The following is a 24,894-nucleotide window of genomic DNA, read 5'->3' as shown; positions in this document are numbered from 1 at the left end:
GAATGAAGGGTACATATTTGTAAAGACTGTTTAGCCTAAATATAAATCGCGCGTCTGTGTGTGAAAGAATAAACTGCTTTGCTATAGCCTACTGAGATGAGTAAAAATCGACTGGAATATGTTGAAATAAAATGTATTTGTACAAGCAACGTATTAAACTGCAAATTAGCATTTATATGCCCTAATATTTCATAAAAACAACGCTACAGTCAGTCACTTGTTGACTAGATTTGGGTACAGTTTTTAGGCTACTGTAAAATATACTGCCACATAAAATAAGCTTTTGTTTAGCAATTTCTGCTCATATCTAACGTTATATATATATATTTGTCAAAAATAAAGTCATAGACTAAGATGTTAGATGTTCCAATGCGGCTATATTCAAACTAATGAATACATATGATAAAATGTAGGCCTATAATCTTTTTTTCTTTTTCTTTTTTACAAAGAAAGAGTACACTTGAAATATTGTTGAAATTGTAATTATTGTTGTAATTGTAACATTTTTAATAAAATAGCAAAACATATTTACAAGAGAGATGTAAGCAAAATCTTAAATGGTCAATATAAGTCTTCTTCTAAATACATCCTTTGTCCTTGTATTGTGGCTCAGTCAGTGTCACACCTGAAAGGATGGCTCATTAGGCAGAGTCATTATGCAGAGTGGGTGTGAACTACTCCTCCCCCTCGCATATTGGCTTTCCAAGCAAAACCTGTTTTACACCATTTAAATCAATGTATTTTTTTTTTGTGAACGATAAAGCAAGACTATTTTCATATAATTTTGAAGCTAGAACTCAAAGGGACCACATCCATTGGTCAAAAGTCTTGTGGACACATATTTAATATGTGTTTTGTGGTCTTAATTCAGCAACTTTCATTTTTATTTTTTCCAATAACCACGCATAAACATTATTCTCTTAAAAATACAAACATCTACATACAAGTTGCTTGCATATTATGGTAGCCCTGTTTGTGCTATATAGAGTGAATTTACACCTTTGCCATTAACATGTTTATAAATAACTGAAAAAAGCACAAATGTCAAGGCATGTCAGAACTTCTCAAGGGCCCCAAAAACACCTTGGTCCCCAGAGGGTTAAAGTATTTTTACAAACACCACATAAACAACATTAAAAGCTTGATTTTCACTACAGGGGGAGTTTAAGATATGCAAGTCCAAGTTGTTTTCCGTTGACTAGGCTTAAGCCTTTTCTGTGAAACGGGGTTATAGTTGCAATTGTGAAATATAAAGTTACAATTAGGAATAAAATAAAATCACATTGAGAGATACAGTATGAAGTCACAATATGAGAAACAAAGCAGCGATTGAGATATATAAAGTTACATTTATGAGAAACCAAGTCTCAAATAAATTTTCAATTGTAAAATATAAAGTCACAATTTAGAATAGTCACAATGTGAGATGTGAAGTCACAATTACTGAATTAAGCAGCAATTGTGAGATATAAAGTCTCAATTATGAGAAATATAGTTGCAATTTGGAGAAAAAACTGTTGCAATTGTAATATATAAAGTCACAATTATGGGAAACAAAGTTGCATTTGGGAGATATTTAGTCACGTGACTTTTAAAGTCTCAATTTCGAGATATATAGTCACATTGTGAGATACAAAGTTGCAATTGTGAATAAAGGCGGAATTAGGAGAAATAGTCACATTGCGAGATATGGTCACAAGTATAAGAAACAAAGCAGCAATTGTGAGATATAAAGATGCAAATTGAGAAACATTGTAGTTGTCATATATAAAGTCATATTATAAGATACAATTACTTGAAACAAAGTCGCAATTGTGAGATATTAAGTCACATTTTGGATTTTAAAATTGCAATTATTGGAAACAAAGTTGTGAGATATCACAATGCCAAGAACTAATTGCCAATTGCAAAAGTCTCAATCACGGTGTTTACTTTTTTGATTTTCGGAGAACTTCCATAGTAGACACACTCCCATTTTGTTAACAAACTGCCTGTCACTCTTTTCCAGCCTCTCATTGATTATGCCCACTCGAAGTGGTGCCCATGCGGCCTGTACAAGCTAATAAAGTGGAGCTACTCTCCATGAAGAAATGTCTTGACCCTGAGTAACTGAATGATTAATGAGAAGTTGAGCGTTGCTGTTTTGATGTGGAGATGTAATGAGAGAGTATACGCTCACCTTGCCCTAGGCCTCGCTGGGAGGTAGATGGACCAGATGCACGTCCAATCCGATACCTCAGTCAATGTTTGGGTTTCTTTAAAGATGAATGCTCTACGAGACTGGATTCAAAATGCACACCTTCCCTCACGGGGAGTCAACATTATTTTGTTCATAGAGCATATATGAGCTTATGCAGAACTCATTTTAGAGCTGAATGCTAACAGGCAGATTTGGAAAATAATAATAGTGTAATAGAAAATAATAGTGTTTTGGAAAGATTGTGAGTTTTGACAATCCCCGGTTAGTCTTGACCAGGGTGAAATTTGTTTGTGTGTGTGTGGTCACTAAGTGTTGTTTTCTATCTGAGCACAAACTCAATCCCTGGATGGATGACCTCGCTTTACCCATATGTCTATCAAATGTGCAGACACAACACAGACACAACAAGCTATGTTTGAGTGTGTGTGTGTGTGTGTGTGTGTGTGTGTGTGTGTGTGTGTGTGTGTGTGTGCTTGTGAGCGTGCATTAAGGGCTTTCATTCTGACCTAGTTTGACTTGCCACTTGTGTTAGCTTCAAACCTACTGACCCCCGTCACCCAGAGTAAAGCTGCCACTGTCACTGTCTGCATCAGTCAAGGCCGTGTTCAGTGTACATATACACAAACCTCTCACTGTCAGCCTTCAAGCCTCTGACCACAATTCTACCACAAACGGCAGACAAAACAGCAACGTAATCCGCAGTTTTATCAGAGAAAGTGAATACTGACGACATACTGATTCAGGTGTGTGTGATTTTATTTTTTTTATTTATTTATTTTTTTTTTGCAATTGAATCAAGATCAAATGAGAAAAGAATCACATCTGAATAGAATAGTCATTTATTTCTTTAATTTTCTGGCCATCTTCATCTTTTCTGTTTTCATTTTGCAGTTGCATGTTTCTTCACTGGCTTCACCTTTGCATCTTCCCATCTTAATTTTCCTACACCTAATTAAATTATCACTTCTGTTTACATTAACAAGCACTTTGCTTCACTGACACCCAGCCAAATACATGCTTAATGTGATTTACATAAGCAGAACATTTTGCTGGAACAACATCTTGGAATAGCACTCATATCAAGCCAATCAGATTGCATGTTTGGGCTTAGGGCTGCGTTTATGGGTTTCAACAGCATTCTTTTCAACTTTTTATTGCCCTCTGATTTTGGGGTGCAAAGTACTTAAGTAACTGCATTTTATTACTATATCTATTTTTGAGGTTTTTTTTTTTACTTTTACTTGTTAGTTTTTTTTTTAAGGAAATAATACTTTTCACTCCTTACAATTTCATTTACAGCTTTAAAGTACAACATGTATTTCACTGATCATCAAGTTTTAAATATATCCTTTTACTAAAGACTTAGTACACTAAAAATGAAAAATCTGTCATTATTTACTCACCCTGGTGTTCTAATGCCAGAGAGAGAGAGAGAGAGAGAGAGCGAGAGAGAGAGAGAGACTGTTACTTGCGCTCATCCACATAATGTTAGTGAATAGCGTTCAGCTTCAAGCTTTAAAGGGGTCATGAACTGGATTGTTTTATTATTATATAATGTTACCTGGGGTGCCCTTATAATGTTAGTATGATTTTTACATCAAAAATTGTCATAATTTATAAATAAAAGCCATTTTTCCAAGCCTGATTTCAGCTTCAGATTTGAACGCTCCGTTTTAATGGGCGTGTCTGCTGTGAGACTGCGGTGCAATCGCCCACTGCTGTGATTGGCTGACATGCTTGCATATGAAATAGCTAGTATTACATGAACTCTCTCGAAAACTTTTACTACGTTTTTACTATTACAGCTATCGAGATTAACAAATCGTGAAAAGTATCGTTTAAAGCATTATATTTAAATCTATTACATCGCATGAAAGGTTGCAGCATGATGAGCACTGAGCAGATGACAGACAGTCTGTTGATCGCGTGAATAAAGATCTTATCATTGCAACGCAATTTTTGCACTCTCACAAAAGCTTACACCAAATCACAATGCAAACACGATGTGAATACACAGTAAGAGCTTCGTTGTGTAGTGTAACAGTGTCATTATTTCATCACGAGTTTGGTAAGTGTCCAGATAAGCTCTCGCGGCTCGCGCTGTGCTGTTTGATTGACAGCTTGGGCGAATGGAAAGGGATCGTTCTTTGATCGCTTTCTATATATAATTTAATAACAGTTTTAAAAAGATTATTTTCATAATACTACGAGAAATTATGTGAAGTTGATCGTTTAGTCACTGATGCATAAACAGTATTGAACGATTTTAAGAGAAATATCTGAACTTGAATTATTAAACATCAGAAATCACTGATCGCAGATCAGGCATTAGAGTACACATGGTTACTTACATGTTGCTGGCAGATCCGTCGGGAAATTGTGATTGACTGATTTAATAAAGTTTAACCATGCTGGAATCCGAAGGAAGCTTATGCAGACTGTCTTCTTCCACAAACAGGCACGCACAATATTTAGTAAACAGCATGTTTATTGCTTGGAAGTAGCTCGATCCGGTTTAGCAATCATCATGTCGTCCTATGTTATTTAGCATGTTTGGGCGAATCGGTGGGCGGGGCTAAACAGGCCGTGCTGAAGTAGGCGTTGATCTTCTTTTGTGGAGGCGGTGTTTTATCCTCTTTGACGTCATTGTTCCCCACTTTGAAAAACGAGTCGTTTGCTGAGCCTGATGTCTATTAAAGCTTTTATTGGACTAACAAGGTAGTTTTCAGTTCTGAAACTTACAGGATATTATTATAGTATTATGACCTCTTATATGTCAAAAGCTCAAGGAAAATTTGATTTCTCAGTTCATCACCCCTTTAAAGAAAAAGATGCAAAAGTATCACTGAATAATATCTTTCATCTCATGGTGTATTTTCCTTTTTCTATAAAGTTTGAAGCTGGTTGCTATTTTCTGGCATTATATGGGCAAGTGGGAGTAGAACAATTTCTCTTTTTATGGTCTGAAAGAGACAATGCCGTTTCAATGTAAAAAATAATGATCATCATTTGTCTTTAAGAAGAGACATTCACCATAGATTATTTGACCTAAAGCAATGTTAAAATATAACCGTCACTGAGGATCAGTCTAACTATGTCAAACAATAAATAAATAAAAACTCCTTTAACTGAATTCATTGTTTCAAAATTTTGCATAACAGGTTTCAAGATATAGCTTTCAGTTTGACATGAGGTGCATCATGGATCCTTAAAGCCCATTCACACCAAGAACGATAACTATAAAGATACTATATTAGCGCCCACACCTGTTTATTCTAAGCGTGTGCTTGTCTGTCACTTTAAATGCTTTAGCTTGTTACAGTAGGATGGATTCTGTTTGGCTGTCAATGTTTTTATCGTTCATCAGCTGGATAAAAACATTCTGAAAGTGATTCCAACGATATAATTTATCTTTGCCGTAATCGTTATAGCTGTGGTGTGAACTCTGTTATTCTTTAATATTGAGAACGATTTTTAGAACTATATCTTTATCGTTATCTTTATCGTCCTTGGTGTAAGCGGGCCTTTAGTTGGGAAATTGAGAACATTGTGACTATTTACCAGGAAAACTTTCAGGTTTGAATAAGGTTAGGGCTGTGATTGTTCAATAAGAACGCTGTTACAGGACTTACAACGGATTTAATCCAAGATAATTTCCTACTTGGATAAATCATGTTGTGCCCAGTGGGCATATAGTCTCTTTTATAGCTCACTCTAATACATAAAATTGTCACTGTGTTTTACACAGATGTGCAGTATATATAAAGTATGACAGAAGATATTAACCCTTTTTTCATTACATTTGGCGTTTGCATGACTCTTTGTATGTCTAGAGGCAAGACTTGACATTTGCGTGCGGTGTCATGTGTGGTTACATATGTGCACAAAGTTTTCTACAAACTTCCTCATTCTATAGTTTTTTCTCTTATGGTTTTCTGTCTGGTTGGTTACGGTCATTAATCTTCCTCTAATTTCTGAGAGTTTACTGTAGTCGTGGGAGCAACTCTGCTCCTGTTTTTTTAAGAGACCATTTCACCCAGTTGCATCATAACTTTAGATAAAGGGTCATTTCTCTGGCTCCGGGTATTCCCTGTGTCGCTGATGACTTTAGCCATTCATTAAAGTGACTTGACCTTCATCCATTAATAATCTGTGTGTCTCTCCGAAGCCCCGGCGTTGAACTCCTCCTGCTCTGGGTCAGTTTGTCGCAGACATTATGTGTACATATATGTAAATTAGTCTACCTGGAAGGAGTTGTTAAATTAAAACATGGTCTTCTTGTTTACTGAAGACTAATATCTTTTAATACTTTGTATTTACTGCAAGTGGAAGAAGGGATATTACATGTGTGTTTAAAGATCCAAAATTTCTTGATAATCTTGTTACTTATTATTGTTACCTACAGACTCCAGTGAGTTTTGACATGCTGTTAAAGCAAACCAGAGCAGATCTCCAGCGATCGTTTGCTGGAGGCCAGAAAATACCCTCAGAGCAGGTTTAGTCAATAATTGTAGATCTATATAAAATCATCCTGGAAAACCATATTACTATTGATAAACAATTCAACTTAAAGTCATCTGTATAGAAGAAAATGAGATACCTGTAGAAAAAAATGTATATATTCAAACAGAGAAGTTACATGTTGCATAGGTTGTCAAATTAATGTGTTAATTTAGTCAAATCAATTTAAAAAACATGACACTATTGAGGTATTGATCATTTTAAATAAGTTACATTTGTCTATTAAATTTTTGACTTGGTTTTCTCAGAAAATGTTTTTAGTGATTGGCAGTCATAAATCACATTGTTTTATGTAATTATCATGTAATTAATTTAAATTAAATTGCAATATAAATTATTAGGGTTCATGGAGGCTTTATTGCCATTGTACGCACTCTGGTTCTTTAGTAAAATGCTATGATGGCGATCACTACTTTTTCATATTGCACAGGCCTCGTCCACAACACCATATGCGTATACCTGTAGCTCAAGCAATAGTGCATAGACCAGGGGCATACTACTAAAAAGTGGCCCTGGACTGTTGTGCACACACCCGGTCCACAGCACACCACAACATAAACCCACCAGCTCATTATAGAGACATTTTTAGCACCACTTACTATCGTAAAAATATAAAACAATACAGAAATATTTTTTTTTTTTTGTTTAATGGAAATGCTTATCAACAATAAAAAGTAATCACAACAAAGTAAAAAAAAAATAAAATAGGCCTAGTTTTCGACCCATAACCTTAATAAGGTTTTGACACCAAAAACTACTAGCCTAGCTCATATTTAAAATATTGTCTAAGACAAGTAAACTCAGTAATAAAATAAGAACAAATTCTAATTACAAGTAATAGCACAAATACAATAAAACAAACATACAAATAAAATAATCACTGCTTTTTATGTTTTGCAGGTTAGTCTAAAGGTCCGTACACACCGGGACGAATATCGGCGCGCGTTATTCGCCAGCGTTTTTCAATGCGTTTTTTGTGTTCACACCCAAGCGATTTTCGCTGACAATGAGCCGAGTGAACATGCAAATTCATTCCCTGACATTAGATGGCGCTTAATACCACTCCATAACAGTTCTCTTTTATCAAGATTTTTGTAGTCGCTGTTGCGTTTGTCATATAGTTCTTTTTGTTCCGACACCAACGAGACCAGCAGCTCTACATTCATCTTGCCTTGCATCTTCCTCGTCTTATTTCTTCCCGGCAGTGTTTAGCCGCTACTCGGCGTATATCTTCTTCGCCGTTATGTGTGCTCGGCAAGACCGTTTTGTGTTTGAGCGCCCCCAAGTTGTGTTTTACTGTAACTTCAGAAGCTCCAGACACGTGAACAAAAGCGCCAATCTCATTGGTCGGATAGTTATTGACGCGGCGCGTCAAACCAAAAAAACGAACCCGAGGCGTTTTTTAAAAAATGACGCTTTTACGCGTGCCGTTTTTCGTGTCGGTGTGCACACTCACATTGGCGCCCTTTGTTTAGTCACGAGGCGTTAAACGTCGGCGAATATCGCACGCGAAATTCGTCCCTGTGTGAACAGGCCTTAACAATAATTTTTTAGGTAGAGAAAATGAATATACAAATGTAAAATAGCACTTCATAGTCTTCACTGTATAAATTAAATATAGATTAATCCTTATTAAAGTTACAAAAATTATTCAGTCAAGAACAGAGTGATTTTTTTTACAGAGTGATCAGCTGCACTGATCCAATATACTGTTTCAAATGCATTTTATTTCTCAACCGTTTATGTTCACTTAAGATATAACAGACTGTGTTAACTAAGATGCACGCTGAGACTAACATTTTTTTACATAATTTATGTCCGTTCAAGTGCAAGAAGATGTAAAAGAGAGCTCAATTCAGCATCCGCTGTCTGAGAAGCAGCTTTCTGTGCACGCGCTTCGGATGTGTATTGCGCACACAAAACTTATCATGCTATTGACAATCTTTTTGCTATCGGGCAAGACAGTTGTGTCAACTGACCCGAATGACAATTATACGCTGGCCCCAGGCCATTTGGCAGTCCTTACTGTCGAGCCCTGGCCTCTGCTGAAATAAGAGGTAACATTTCTCCACCTCGTTTATAAGCAAGGACTAAAATAAAGCTATTTGATATGAATTAATATCGATTCTGCATTTTATAAAAAAAAAAAAAAATTAAAAATCATTATCATTAAACTGGAAGACTTTCCATGCATCTTTTCCTTGCCACGAAGTGCATGGCCAAATGCATCATTTCGAAGAAGTTCACGAAAATGAGGACCAACAAAGACACCTGACCTTCCTTTATCTTATCTTCACTTAACCTTGGAAGTTTGTGTCCCTGGAGATTAATGTTGGACGTTTAACATTTTTTATCATAAACATTTTTTACTTTAAATCATTCTTATATATTTACGTAGCAAAGGGTCTGCCCACATTGTACAGCGGCCCACTCGGAAAAAACTCATCCTGATGGCCAGTCCGCCCCTGGCATAGACCTTGTTCAGGGTAGCACCATATTTAATTTTTGACTGGCATGAAAACGTGGCTGTGAGGGATAGAATTACAGTGTGTTCAATGGATTATACTCTTGTCCCATACCACAAACTGACGAAATATCTTTCTGAAAAAAAAATTTCAGTAGACAAACTCAATTTTTCAATTTTAAAACAGATATAGGACCTTTATACAGTGAGTGCCATTGTAAAGACTGTAATTCTCCCTCACAGTCTCGTTTTCATCCGCGATAAGTTAAAAAAGGCGTCTAACCCGACTAAGATTTGTGGCGCTAGAAACACTAAGGTCATGGGTTCGATTCCCAGAGAATGCATGAACCGATAAAGTGTATTGAATTCAATGTAAGGCACTCTTGATAAAAGCGTCTGCCAAATTCATACATGTAAATGGCTATTTGCAAGACCTGATCCTAATGTGAATGCATTTAGAGTGCTCAAAGCCGCCGTCTGGAAAATGTTCCATGAATCTTGAATTCCAAGACCCTGTATACCCTGCAGAAACACACTTGGCCCATGTATATGACCCAGTAAGGAGGATTTCTAAGTATGGCTAAAGAACTGCCTTTTGGAGAGGTGCTTTTTGGCTGACATCTCTTGAAATTGCCTCCTCATGTCTTTCTTATCAAATTCAAAAGTCCTTTCCTAGAGATTTTCTTGCAAAAAGCAGCCAACCAGATTTCCTTGCCAAATTGCAGGCTCCATGCTTTTTTAAATCAGGGCAAAATGTCATGCACTTATTTATTTAATTTTTTTGGATCCCTACTGTAGTTTTATTGACTGGCTTTTATGTTATCAGAGCCGCACAGCCCTGTCTGCAACCCTCCGGAGGCATCAGGCGTTTGGACAGACACTCTCAGGTACAATGCGGGCTGGCCCAGACAGTTCAATCAAATAATTATGGAGCTTTGCCCACTCTTAGCATGAGCTAATGAATGGAAATGACTGATTTGTATGCGGTCTGTATGCATGGCTTAAGTAGTACTGACCTGATAAGTACTAAAGCTCTCGCCCCGCGGTGATGAACTTCTTTCTCACTGGGTGAAGATGGAAGCATTGTTTGAATGAATGTGCTCCGAGGCCGGTCTACTTTTACAGGGATTTTAAACAGTACCGCTGAAAGGTGCACATCAGTAATAATACTTACTGCTGAAATAACGGCTGGAAACATGTCGGAGCTCTGCCGCTGGGATTTGAAGCGAATGCTGCGTCGTGTTTAACTTTTGAAGTATATGCATTGCCATAAATTACATTCAAAGAGGTCACCGAGTTTTCTTGGAAGTGCTCCATAATCATTACCATAGCACACAGAGCTCGGATGACCTTTTTAAAACCGTGGATAGTTTGCCCTCGTTTGTCAGAAGGAAACCAAATAACGGTTCCCTCTTGAAGCCATCACAAATATAGAGCGCTATTGAATGACCTCTGACCTTTTGTCACTGATGTTATAATCACCCAGCAGAGCAAATCAGAGACTAAAAAAGAAAAAAAAAATGGGTCTTTTGGGATTTGGATATCTGATGCGCCGCTGCAATCAGGGCTGGTTGCAGTCAAAGCCACAAGTGCTGCATTGACCCTACTCACAGAACTAATTCTGTGCAGAGAAGCCCGACTATTTTTAGAAACAAGGACACATGGTAGTGAACGTATTACTGGCCCCTGTGTACATCTGCTGCGGAGAGCAGACTTAATCATGCAGCATCAAATGATGCTCTCAGAAAAATATCTGTAAAAAGTATAATAATGAGTACTTTTGAAGGACAAAAATGTAAAGTTTGTTATAAATTGTTTGTCTCTTATTTTAAAATATTTAATTCACAAATGTAACATTTTGAAAACAGCACCCCACTTTATTGCTTTACAGTCGATGCCTTAAAAATATATGAAAATTAATAAAACCAATAAATTATATGCTTTGGATAATAAGAGATACTAATGCGTTGTTTAGTTTGTGTAAAACATCTAGTAGCGTATAATTTGGTTGGTGTTTTTTGCACAATAAATCAGGATGCTGGCTCAACTTGGTGGTGTCTGTCAGCCATCAGCTGCATTACTTTTCTTAAAAAGTAACTAAGCAACGCAATTAGTTACTTTTTAAGGGAGTAGCGCAAAATTGTAATGTATCACTTTTCTCAAAGTAACTTTCCCCAACACTGCTCTGTGATTAATAATGTATAGCTCAGTGTTTGGGATTGTCTCAAAACCTACCTGTATGTTCCCAAAAGCACTTATATATAATCACATATATCAAATCACTTACTTTCGGGGAGTCCTATTCCCTGGCCGACCAACTACCATTGAAATGAATGGGAATGCTGATGATAGCATTCTCCAGCAGTTATTGTATAGAATTGTACTCATTTCATATGTGTTTTAGCTGTACTGATGCATGCTGATAGGAAGTTGAGATATGTCCTGAATTCAACTGTGCTTCACACCTTTCCTGTGGTTTTGCATGCACATACTGGCTTTTTTAGGGAGGAAGTTTGTATTCCCTCGTTCTTTAAAGAGAGTGTGTATATTTGTGTGTGTTTACGTGTGTCTGAACGTGTCTGTGCATGTTTGTGGGTATTTATGCAAGTGCATGTGTGAGTGTGTGTTTGTGGTTTACTGGTTTGAACCATAGATGGACAGTTAGATAAGCCCCTCGTGTTGACACAAGGGTGAGCATCTCAAACACACAGTTAGTCAGATAAGTCCCTCATGTCAGCAGGAAGCTAAAGAGAGAACACACTGACATAATGGCAGTTGGGGGTGCACTGTCTCACTCCTAAACAGAGATAATCTAACTGAAAACAGACGTGTATGGGTCAAGGCCAGGGGTACTTACCATAATGAATAATAATCAGTCCTGAGCTGCATGTTAAACAGCTGAAAATTAAGTTTTAAATGGGATCAGATTCTTTCGTAATAGGCCGTTTCTGTTTGTAAGGATGATGCAGTGCAAAATGGGGTGTGTATGGCACATACAATGTGTAATATAGTTCACTGTGGACCAGCTAGACTTATCCCAGCCAAGTTTAGGGCATCATATCATGAGGAATAATTTTTCCTCTGTCTTTTTGAGTTATGTGTTTTGAGTTTTGTAACATTTTTTTTTTATTTTTTTTATTGAAACTAAGCTGTAAAAGTGGATCATGTAATGCTTCTACAAATTTCTGACACGGTGTGTAGCACCTACAGCTCTGCATATGCTTCTGAACAATCCCAACATCAGGAAAGAGCAGCTGAAGTTCATTTGTAGCAAGATCCATTAACAGTTTGAGCAGAACATTTCAGTACAGTAACATTATTAACGACAAGTAAACAGCCAGTAATAAAATAAGAAAAAATAAACAAATGAATAGCACAAATTAATACAACTGAAAATATATATATATATATTTTATAAATAAAAAAATTAAAATTGGAAAAAATAGATTCATCCTTATTATTAAAGGTGCAAAATTTATTCAGTCAAGAACGGTGAATGATTTTTGTTTTCTTTTGTTATTTTCTTTACAAAAGAATGACACAGATGGCTGCAGGTTTATTAGGCTGCTGTCTAAGGCCTTGTCCACACTAATAATTTATCTCTCCGTTTTGGGAGACGGCGTTTAAACTAAGCTTTTTGAAAACACTCTCCAAAGTGGATAAATTTGAAAATGGCGTTTTTGGCGTTGTAGTGTGGACTGTGAAAACTGAGGTTCCCTTACGAGAACGTTCTCTCGTACTGCATTGCAAACGCTATGGGAAAACTCCTTTTCTCGAGAATATTGAAGCCTTTATTTTAAAACGCATTTGCTACAGCACAGGCGAGAGCATCAGACCCACGTGAGTGAGCTGATAGGCTGTGCTGTGGGCAACTGCACGAACCAATGGCGGATAGACAGAAGCGCGCGAGCCAAACAGGGCGCTTGGCGCTCTGTCACTGTCAAGCGCGCGAAACTACACGTGACCATAACATATATATATACAGATAGAATCCGCCATTTGACAGATTTAATCTCCTTCAGCTCGACTCACCTCGTCGCTGATTTTCTCCGGTCGTAAGAAGCCCTCGTCGTGGAAAAGCCGTCCAGCGGAACAGCTTCGCATCCCGGCATCTCACCAGCTGAGCGTTTCCCTGTGGCATCTGACGAAAAATTATATCCTTTTCATTGCATATTTATCTAAAAGCAGATTCGCCCAGGCGACTGGTTTTTCTCAGTAGATCTGAAAGACGCTTACTTTCACATTCAAGTGAACCCCCACCACAGGCCATTCTTGAGATTCGCCTTCGAGGGGCAGACATACCAGTACACAGTTCTTCCATTTGGACTGGCACTAGCGCCTCGTACATTCACGAAGTGCATGGATGCAGCTCTCTCCCCCCTGAGACAGCGGGGAATGCGCATCCTAAACTACCTCGACGACTGGCTCATACTGACCCAGTCAGAGGCGGAGTCACATACTCACAAAGCCTGGCTCCTCAGCCATCTAGAATGTCTAGGGCTCAGGGTCAATGTTGCAAAGAGTGTTCTGTTGCCCAGCCAACGTATCACGTTCCTGGGAACAGTTCTCGACTCTGTACTTATGAGAGCATGGCCCACACCGGCCCGTGCTCTAACGATTCAGCAGCTCACGGCATCGTTCATAGAGGGCTCTCTTGTACCCCTCAGAACGTTTCAGAGGATCCTTGGCCTGATGGCCTCTGCATCATCAGTACTCCAACTAGGCCTACTGCGTATGCGTCCTCTTCAGCTGTGGCTGGCTCCTCTGGTGCCACCCCACGCCTGGCATTCAGGCCACTTGATTATCAAGGTGGACCAGCGCTGTGTTCAAGCCCTGGCCCCTTGGAAAAACGCCAGCTGGTACCAGCAGGGCGTAAGCATGGGGGTAGTTTCAGAGAGGAGGATGATTTCAACAGACGCCTCCAACTCCGGTTGGGGAGCTCTGTACGAGGGCAGGCCTGCCTCCGGCCTCTGGTCGAGCTCGGAGAAACGCCTACACATAAACTGCCTCGAAATGAGAGCAGTTTTTCTAGCCCTAAAAACATTCCTCCCATACCTGGCGGGACACCACGTGTTGGTACGGACGGACAACATGTCGGTGGTCTCTTACATAAATCGCCAGGGCGGCCTCAGGTCCCGCAACCTGTTTGCCATAGCCTCACAGCTCTTGCTATGGGCTCACACCAATCTGCGCTCGCTCAGGGCAGCTCACGTGCCAGGCACGTTGAATACAGGAGCAGACATGCTCTCTCGGGGCAGAGATCCCCCAGAGGAATGGTCTCTCCACCCTCAGACAGTTCTCCTACTCTGGGAGGTCTTCGGGAAGGCAGAAGTAGATCTTTTCGCCTCAGAAGACAACTGTCAATGCCCAATCTTTTTCTCAAAGAGCAGGGATGCGTTGGCCCACGACTGGCCCAACCTTCCTCTCTATGCGTTCCCCCCGGTCTCGATGCTCCCTCAGGTCATCGAACGGATCAGGAACACGAAAAGCGCAGTGCTATTAGTAGCTCCTCTCTGGCGGACCCAGGTTTGGTTCCCAGAGTTGATGCAGCTGTCTGTAGCAGACCCGTGGCCAATCCCAGTGAGGCGCGACCTCCTGACTCAGGCCAACAGGACAATCTGGCATCCCCGTCCCGACTTATGGGCCCTACATGTATGGCCACTCAACGGGTACCCCAGAACCTCCCAGAGGGCGTCCTGAATACTATAAAGGAAGCTAGAGCTCCGTCTACCAGACGCCTCTATCTCAGTAAATGGTCAGTGTTTTCCAGCTGGTGTTTAGCTCGAGACCTCGACCCATACACTTGTGAAGTACCAAGAGTACTGTCTTTTCTACAGGAGATGTTGGACGCGGGTCGCTCCCCCTCCACTCTCAAAGTGTACGTGGCAGCCATTGCTGCTTTTCACGTATTGGAAGCCGGGGCCTCCTTAGGAAAAAGCGACCTTATAGTTCGCTTCCTCAGGGGCGCCAGGAGGCTTAACCCGCCTCGGCCACCGTCTGTTCCGGCCTGGGACCTCTCCTTGGTCCTGCGGGCTCTTAAGGGACCTCCCTTTGAACCACTTCAGTCAGCTGATCCTAAGTCTCTCTCTCTGAAAACCGCCCTGCTTCTAGCACTGGCGTCAGTAAAGAGAATAGGGGATTTACAGGCGCTGTCTACCAGCGCTTCCTGTCTGGAGTTTGGTCCTAATGACTCCAAGGTCATTCTTAGGCCAAGACATGGATATGTTCCTAAGGTGCTCTCAACTCCGTTCAGAGCCCAGGTTATTTCTCTGTCAGCTCTCCCCTCCTCCGAGGAGGATAGCGATTCTCTCATGCTTTGCCCAGTCAGAGCTTTGAGAATTTATCTGGAGCGTTCGGCCTCTTTCAGACAGTCTGAACAGCTCTTTGTGTGTTTCGGGGGCCGATCCAAGGGCCTCCCGGTCACTAAAACCACACTGTCCAGATGGATAGTTGACGCCATTGCCCTGGCTTACACCTCACTGGGCCTCTCTTGTCCCATAGGTGTTAGAGCTCATTCCACGAGAGGTGTTGCCTCTTCGTGGGCTTGGTCAAGTGGTATTCCCATTGAAGACATTTGTGCGGCGGCCGGCTGGTCCGCTCCGTCCACATTTGTGAGATTCTATAATCTGGATGTCCCTGCTCTGCAGACATGCGTTCTTTCTGTCTAGACTCTGGCTCTGTGGATCCAGACTAGTTTTGAACCATGGTCACTTGGGTATTCCCATCTATAGCATATGTGCGGCGGCCGGATATCCGCTCCGTCCACATTGTTGAATTATAGCTTTAATGCCCTTGCTTGTAGCTACAGTTCTTCTGTCTAGACACTGGCTCTGTGACCCAGTCTAGTTGATATTGAACACACGGTTTTCACTTTGTGGGCTAAGTGACTGGCTCTGGCCAGATCCGATGAATTATAACTTTAATGTCCCTGCTTTGCAGTTACAGTCTTTTCAGTCTAGACTCTGGCTCTGCTGACCCAGACTAGTTTGATATTAAACACACGGCTATCACCTTGTGGGTTAAATGACTGGCTCTGGCCAGTCTTTATTACGGATAATTGATGGGCCCGATGTTCGGTCTCTTTTTATCCTGGCTATTCTGTACTTCCCGGAACTCTGGTGAGTCAGAGCGGCCAAAAGATTAATAGCACGGCGTTTTAAATGGAAACGTTCCCATAGCGTTTGCAACGCAGTACGAGAGAACGTTCTCGTAAGGGAACGTACTGGTTACTTTCGTAACCTCGGTTCCCTTAGAGATAAGGGAACGAGTACTGCGTTGCCTTGCCGTGCTATTTTTCTTATGGCAGGTTTGTCGCTTCAGTCGATTATACCTGTCAAATGGTGGATTCTATCTGTATTTATATGTTATGGTCACGTGTAGTTTCGCGCGCTTGACAGTGACAGAGCGCCAAGCGCCCTGATTGGCTCGCGCGCTTCTGTCTATCCGCCATTGGTTCGTGCAGTTGCCCACAGCACAGCCTATCAGCTCACTCACGTGGGTCTGATGCTCTCACCTGTGCTGTAGCAAATGCGTTTTAAAATAAAGGCTTCAATATTCTCGAGAAAAGGAGTTTTCCCATAGCGTTTGCAACGCAGTACTCGTTCCCTTATCTCTAAGGGAACCGAGGTTACGAAAGTAACCAGTACGTTTTTAAAAACTAGGACGTAAGTTTAGTCATGTGATGCATATTGAACCCATATATATTCATGTTTATACCAGTATTGTTATACATGTTACACTAGTACTTTTATGTGCTATTCACTGCTATTACTTTGCACACTCTTCATATCACAGTCCTGCAAAGATGACAGAAAATTCACTCGCATTTGCTGTCCTGTGGCAAGACATGAGAACAGTTGGGTTTTAGACCAAACATATAATAGTGAGTGAGTGCTTATCACCTGACACATCAGTGAATGGTGAGATATTTTGCTAAATAAAATGATCCTGCCAGAAGAATCACGTGATAACTTGATTAGGCTACGTCTTGTTCTGTAATCTCAATCAGCTTTTATGAGGGTTTAGGCATGCGCTGCAAGGTGAATTAAATGTTTTCCGACATTTCAGTGTGGTTGCGAAACGGCTGTGAATTGGCTGTTTCTTTCCATAAAAGTGCATCCATAAAAGTGCATCTATCCATCATAAAAGTGCTCCACATGGCTCTGGGGGGGGTTAATAAATGCCTTCTGAAGTGAAGCGATGCGTTGGTGTAAGAAAAATATTCTGTCATATTGAGATGACAGACAAAGTGTGGAGCACTTTTATGATGGATAGATACACTTTTATGGACTTCAAAACAGAAACAGCCATTCACTGCCATTATAAAGCTTGGAAAAGCCAGGACATTTTTTAATATAACTCCGATTGTATTTGTCTAAAAGAAGAATGTCATATACACCTAGGATGACTTGAGGGTGAGTAAATCATGGGCTAATTTTGATTTTTGGGTGAACTATCCCTTGAAAGGAGAACTCCGGTCAATTTTAACATTGAGCTCATATTTTTGTAAATTTGGAGTGCTGTCAATACAGAGAACAACGACAAAAATCGGTGTTGCCTACACCATGTTATCCTCTTTTTAAAATGTGCACCCTGTTGACTTCAATGGGGCAAGTACTAAACCTGCTTTAAGCCTCTTAACATCCTTGATGTGTCATTACAAGTGCCCAGCCAATGTGAGTGATTCCTTTAGAGTTAACACGAGTGAATCTGACTGCAGTAGATGTGAAAGATATGAATAAAAAGTTAATTCGGCCAATACCTGTATTTACATCCTGTTTTCGGTTGAAGTCCAAAGTAGTCGATTGTCAAGTTCACACGCATATGTTTAGTTACCTATGATCACGCGCGTGAACTCGACAATCGACTTCTTTGGACTTCAACCGAAAACAGGATGTAAACACAGGTATGAGCGCTGGCCGAATTAACTTCATTTTTATTAATATCTTTCACATCTACTGCAGTCAGATTCACCCGTGTTAACTCTAAAGGAATCACTCGCATTGGCTGGGCACTTGTAATGACACATCAAGGATGTTAAGAGGCTTAAAGCAGGTTTAGTACTTGCCCCATTGAAGTCAACAGGGTGCACATTTTAAAAAGAGGATAACATGGTGTAGGCAACACCGATTTTTGTCGTTGTTCTCTGTATTGACGGCACTCCAAATTTACAAAAAAATGAGCTCAATGTTAAAATTGACCGGAGTTCTCCTTTAAGACAAAACCGACATATTTTTCACAATGTTGTGTATATTTGTCCATTCAAGCGCAAGAAGACACGAAAGAGAAGACAATTCAGTATTCGTGCACTACATGAGAGGCAGCTATCTGTGTGCGGGCTTCTGATGTGTGTGCAGCACAGAAAAGCATGCAAGTGCCGAATTGAGTTCTCTTTTGGGTCTTCTTGCACTTGAACACTTTAAATTACATTACAATGCAAACAGGGGAATCTTTAAATGCATGTGTCTTTTTGAATTCTTGTTCTTGCAAATTTGAAACCGGGTTTTGATACCCAACCCTTCTTGAGAGCAAGCCTGCAGTTTGCACATGTGTGCAAAAGCACAGCTGCACTTACTAACTTAGAGGAAAATGAAAGTCTGTCATGATTTACCTTATGATGTTTTAAACCTGTAAGACTTTCGTTTAATCTTCAGAACAAAAATTAAATCTGAGATTTTTGTCCCTCCTTCAACAGCTACGCAACTACCACTTTGATGTTTCAAAACGTTCATAAAGAGATCGTAAAACTAATCCATATGAATTGAGTGGTTTAGTCCAAATTTTCTGAAGAGACACGATCCCTTTATATGATGAACAGATTCAATTTAGGCTTTTATTCTCATATAAGCATTGATCAGCGAACATAAACATAAGCTCAACCAAACCTGCTTGATGCACAAGAACGAACCTCATTGGTTCTCATTTGGTAGTTTCGTAGCTGTCAATGGAGGGATAGAAATCTCAGATTTCATTAAAAAGATCTTCATTTGTGTTCCGAAGATACACGAAAGTCTCAGCATGACAACATGAGGGTGAGTAAATGGTGACAGAATTTTCATGTTTGGGTGAACTATCCCCTTAACTGCATTTTTTACTATTTAGTTTCACAGTAAACAAGCTGTTTAAAACGAGTGGCAGTGTAGCATAGTGGTACAACAATGTATTTCATCACATTACAGCTGATCGAGCTTATGCAATGATCAAATGTGTTCCATCTTCATCCTAGCAGTGTCTCGAAATAAGATCTGTGTTATTCTGTGTTATTTCAACACATCTTTTAGACTGAATCAAGGTTTTTTTATTGAAATCTGTTTGAAGTAAGCCTATTTGAAAATAATATCATATCTTAATCAAATGCCATGATGAAAACAGCTGTTAATGTTTGTCTCGTCACATTCCATTATGAATTATATGAATCACGTAAACGATAGCATTTTCATTTTAAAACTCTGATAACTGACAAAAAGTCATAGAACAGTCTAAGAATATTTAGCTTATAAAACTTCTAACAACAAACAGAGCTGTGTGGTTTTGCAGTGCAGCAGAGCAGCATCAAAAATATTAATTTAGTTTTGTTTTGTTTTCCAGATTAAATAGCTAGCTTATATATTGCATAAATAGTAATACCATAGTTTTATACATGTATTAAGATATTCTCTACTTAAATTGGTGAGATGTATTTAGCTATTTTTTATTTGGAGTTTGTAGTGCATCTAAATACTATTACTTGTCTGGTTGAACTTTTAAATGAGCTTGTAGTTTTCCCAACACTGGGTAGCCTATACGACCCATTTAATCTACAAACAAGAAACCTGAAGAAAAAGTCAGTGAGGAAATAGTAATGGGCTTCAGAGTTGTCAACGATTTCCACAACTTTTTGTGCATTAAACTGTTTTTTTATAGCCTTTTCTTTATTCTCAATAACCTCTGTTACCCATACTGTCTCACATCTGGAGAACATTTCCCTGCCTCACCATGGCCCTGTTAAACACAATCTGTAATCTGTTTTTTTTTTCTTCCTCCCTTCTCTGTTTTTTCTCTCTCTCTCTATCTCTCTCTCTTTCCCTTCAACTTCCTCCTCAGTTTCTGTGACAGGCACATGTTAGGGTGGAGAATCCGTGTGCTTCGCAGACGTGCTGGACACTTTTTCGAGGCATGAAATGGCACCTTCTCAAATGAGTCAGGAAACTGTGCTTCATACTTCTCACAGGCCTTTAGTCTCTTTGTTTGTCAGGCCTTTCTCAAGCTTGCTGTAAGTCAGCTGTTGGTGTTTAGAATGTTTCTCCAAAACAAACCTTGCATCTGGAAATCTTTTAATCAAGCTTGTGTGCGCACTGAGAACTTCAGCCTGTCACAGCTAACCCTTAAAGGGACAGTCCACCCAAGAATGTTTGTGTGTCTGTGAGTGTGTGTGTACATTTGCTTTTATTGTACATTTTTGTCAGACTTGGCACCAGTGTTTGTCTTTGACCTGGAAAAGTTTTGCCGTTTTCTTCTGGAACTGTTTTACATTAGGCTCTAAATGGTACAGCTGTTAGGACTATCATGGGTTTAATCAACGCAAAAGAGGTTTTCTTAGGCTTTCAAACATGAAGCTTGCGTGACTCCACTTGTTATTTAACAGCATCAACCCTGACAGTTAATAGCTTTCCAACACGTCACGATCTGAAGATTATGCTCTCTAACAGAACACTTTGCAGCTGCACTTGCAGCGCTGCACATAAGCCACTGTATCTCATGTACACAAACTCTTCTCTGAGTAGCTGTCAATATACACACTGAAGGATTTAAGTGAGACTTTGCCTGTATTTAAGAATGAGTCAACATGCACAGGTTTATTTCAACTCACTGAAACATCATGCAGGGTAAAGCGAAAGCTGCCTCTTATCCTGTACTGTACACACATAATAAGAGTGTGTACACTTGCTTCTTTAAAGGTACAATTTTAGAAAATGGACTAATCACACAAATTCAGCCAGTGATTGATACTCTGATAAACCACTGTGAGTGAATGAATAGGCAAATTTAATTTGTAGTTGTGCATTGTATTTATAGTTTGAGTGTTGATTTCTAAACGACTCTTGAACAACCAATGCTTATTGCACTGCTCATTGTGGTCAGCAAAAAACATTTGTATTAACGTTTATGGATTTTGTTTTCTTCATATATTTATTATTTAAAGTACCACTGCTCCATGTACTTCAAATAAAATTAAAACAAGTTCTTAAGAAATAGTTCAAAGTAAAAAGCGTTTCAGATTTTTGAATTATAGAGAAGTTGTTAAAATATCTGGGTGGAATAGAAGCTCAAAATAGCACAATTCTGGCTAATTTAATATTCAAACACTCTTAAAATATCTTATGCACATATTATTTAGAGTACCACTGCTCTAAAGTATTTAAAATCAAATGAAAAGTTGTTGAAAAAAAGATAAGTGTGAAAAAGAAATCCACTGATTTCACAATTTTTGGTACAGTAAATGCATTTAATACATCTGTTATAGAGGGGAAGTTAAACTATCTTGGTGGGAGAGAAGCTCAAAATAGGGAGGGGGGACTAATAGTAAAAAATAATTATTATTCAAATTAATAGTAATGCTCCCTACAATGATTTTATTGTTATATGTTTTGTTGTTAAAACACTTTTTTAAGCTAACTTTTAATGAAGGCTGCACTGTGCAATGTATCACGCCAAGCATTTACATTATAACACTGTGTGCACACTGAAGTGAATGTTGGACTATTGATTAGACACAGCATTTATAACAGTATGTGTGCTGCAGAGCTATGCTGTACATTAAACAAGGCAGAGTATTTGAATTCAGCTTAATGAGAAACATATGCAGCCTGACACCACCGCTAAAGCATTCAGGTGTTTTCCATACAGTTGCTGAGTTCATACCACTCTCTCTCTCTCTCTCTCTCTCTCTCTCACTCTCTCTCTCTCTCTCTCTCTCTCTCACTGTCACACTATACTGATATATCCTATTCAAGCATCACGCCAATCAGATGCTGTCAGGGATATTATGAAGCGAGTTTGTGTGAGCCCCTAGTGCCTCAATCAGATATGCAGACTTGATATCTTTACTCGGGCTGGTTATTGTTTCACTATAGCTCACCAGAGTCAGGTTATCTCTCTTAGTGAATTGGTTCGCCCACATACAGTACCAGCACACCCACCCACCCACACACACACACACACACACACACACACACACACACACACACCAAATGATGTTACAGTGTATGCAAACAGGGTCCACCTGCAGGCCGTTTTAATGGCACAGCTCACAACAGAGACAGAGAGACAGGCAAAGCTCTTGCCTTGAGAATTCACAGCCCTGTTTTGTCAGTCACTCAGAGCGTGTGGCTTCTCCAGAGACTCAATCAACACAATGTTTATTGAGAGCATCCCAGTCTGATTGATCATGACACCTGGAACGGTAGCTTAACTCTTTTCCCACTTGCATTTTTTTTTTTTTTTTAGGTTGCCAGTCACCCCTGGCATTTTTGATAATTTTCACAAATGTTTCATGGCCCCTTTTTCATGCTTTCTTTTTTTTTTTAATCAACATTTGAATGTTGGTAAGTTTTATAAAAAAGCAAAATTTTGAGCAAAAAAGCTGAGAAAAACGCGTTTTTGTCAGGACGATATAAAAACAGATCGTCCCACGGTTACACTTTGTTTTAAGGTGTCATTGTTACAATGTAATTATACATTTAAGTACTGAGTAATAATAATTAACAACATGTACTTACTATAGGATTAGGGTAGGATTAGGATTTGGTTGAGGGTTAGTTGCATGTAATTATGCATAATTTACTGTTATTACTATGGTAAATACATGTAACATATGTAACAAGGACACTGTAAAATAAAGTGTTACCGGTCCCACTTTATATTAAGTGCCGTTACGTACTATGTACTTACATCAAAAAATAAGTACAATGTACTTATTGTGTTCATGTTGTATTGTAAAACACTTTTGCTGCTATTGAGGTGTGATACGGGTAAGGTTAGGGACAGGTGTGGTGGATTTGGTAGGTTTAAGGTGTAAGGGAAGGGTCAACTGTGTAATTACAAATGTAATTACATAAATTAATTACAGCTGTAATTACATGCAGGAATTTTTTAAATGTAAGTACAATGTAAAAACTTGGGGCAGTGGGCAGGTCTAACGGACCTGTACGGGAGAGTAAGACGACCCCGCCCTACCACGAGTCATAGGGGCTCACCATGGGCAAGTGACAGTACCCCTTTATGCCTCCCAACTATGGGTCAAATAGTAGATGTCAACTCGGCAGCAGGGGTTGGCAGCTGTTGTAGAGCATTGGAACATTCCTGGTTGGTCTACCACAGCTTCCTCGGTGGGCGGATGATCCTTTACAGGACAACGGTCAGCGTGTATCAGGCCAAGTTAGTAGGCTACTGCGGGGCGATCCTGCTTTGCTCTTGACTGTCGTGCTTTGCACTCCGTCGGATCTAGTGGTGCAGGAACCAGAGGAAGACTGTTGTCCTGGGCAAACATCCGTCTTCTGCACTTTGCCCCGGCATTCGGTGCTATAGCATGCATGGAAAGTAATACACATATTCAGCGACTGGCAAATCGGGAGCCCTTGCACTGCTGTGCAAGGGCTGTCGTTGCTCGGCAGGACACGCGTGTAAGGCAGGCGCGGTCAGGTCGATATTCTGCGACTGCCTTCTCTTCATCTTCCTCTTCTTCTTCTTTGACATTGGCGGGCTGGAACATCAGAAGTCTTGGAGTGCACTCCGATCTCAACAGTGCTCCTCCTCGGAAATCAGCCGTCATTGACTGCGAACTATCTCGCCTCAGAGTGGATATTGCTGCTATAAGCGAGACTTGGCTGTTGGGCAGTGGTTCGGTGCGCGAGAGGAACTACACCTTTTTCTGGCATGGTTACCCAGACGACCATCATCCAATGCATGGAGTCGGCTTTGTTGTGCGAAACACCCTGCTGTCCACAGTCTCTCAACCAACTGCTTGCTCTCCACGTCTAATGTCCCTGCGGATGTCACACTCAGCTGGCTTTCTCACTCTCCTCTCTGCCTATGCACCCACTCTTGACGCATCTCCTGAGGACAAGGATGCCTTTTATGCCCACGTTAGCGAGGTCATTCATTCCGTTCCAGCTGGGGATGATCTAGCTCTGCTTGGGGACTTCAACGCCAGAGTTGGAGGGGATGTCATTGCCTGGAGGCCGGTCTTGGGTCATTTTGGGATTGGTAATATCAATGACAACGGCCAACGTCTCCTTGAGTTGTGCGCTGCTCATGACCTATGCTTACCGTCTTCCTTCTCATCTGGACCTATTAGATCCAAGGTTACCTGGATGCACCCCCGGTCCAAACATTGGCACCAACTTGATCACATTATTGTCAGGAGGCGCCAACTCAACGCTGTCAAGAGGTACAGGAGCATGCACTCTGCTGACTGTGACACCGACCACGCCCTTGTCCGCTGCTTTTTAAAACTCACTCCAAAGAAGTTTCACAGTGCCACTCCAAAGCCCATCCCAAAGTTAAACACTGAGTTGATGCGGAAACATGAATACGTGGCAAGATTTTGTGCGCGTATGGAGGGCCTTCACCTCAGAGCTGACGACACTCCTGAAAACATCTGGGCCGAGCTAAGAGGTTCCATGATGGAGGCTGCATCTGAGGTCTTTGGCCTTTGTAGTAGGAAACAGCC

At 40.2% G+C, this 24,894-nt stretch overlaps 1 long non-coding RNA gene across 1 annotated transcript in view; it reads left to right on the top strand.

Moving 5' to 3' along the window:
- The window catches only part of LOC308697432, a 148,577-nt gene that overhangs the window by 80,896 nt on the left and 42,787 nt on the right, over positions 1-24,894 (top strand). The gene's annotated exons all lie outside the window — the stretch shown is intronic.

Source organism: Scardinius erythrophthalmus (assembly GCF_964197995.2).
Source record: "Scardinius erythrophthalmus genome assembly, chromosome: 10".
Classification (NCBI taxonomy): domain Eukaryota; kingdom Metazoa; phylum Chordata; class Actinopteri; order Cypriniformes; family Leuciscidae; genus Scardinius; species Scardinius erythrophthalmus.
Note: the sequence above shows the minus strand (reverse complement) of the source record. Positions and strands in the feature narration are given on the sequence as shown.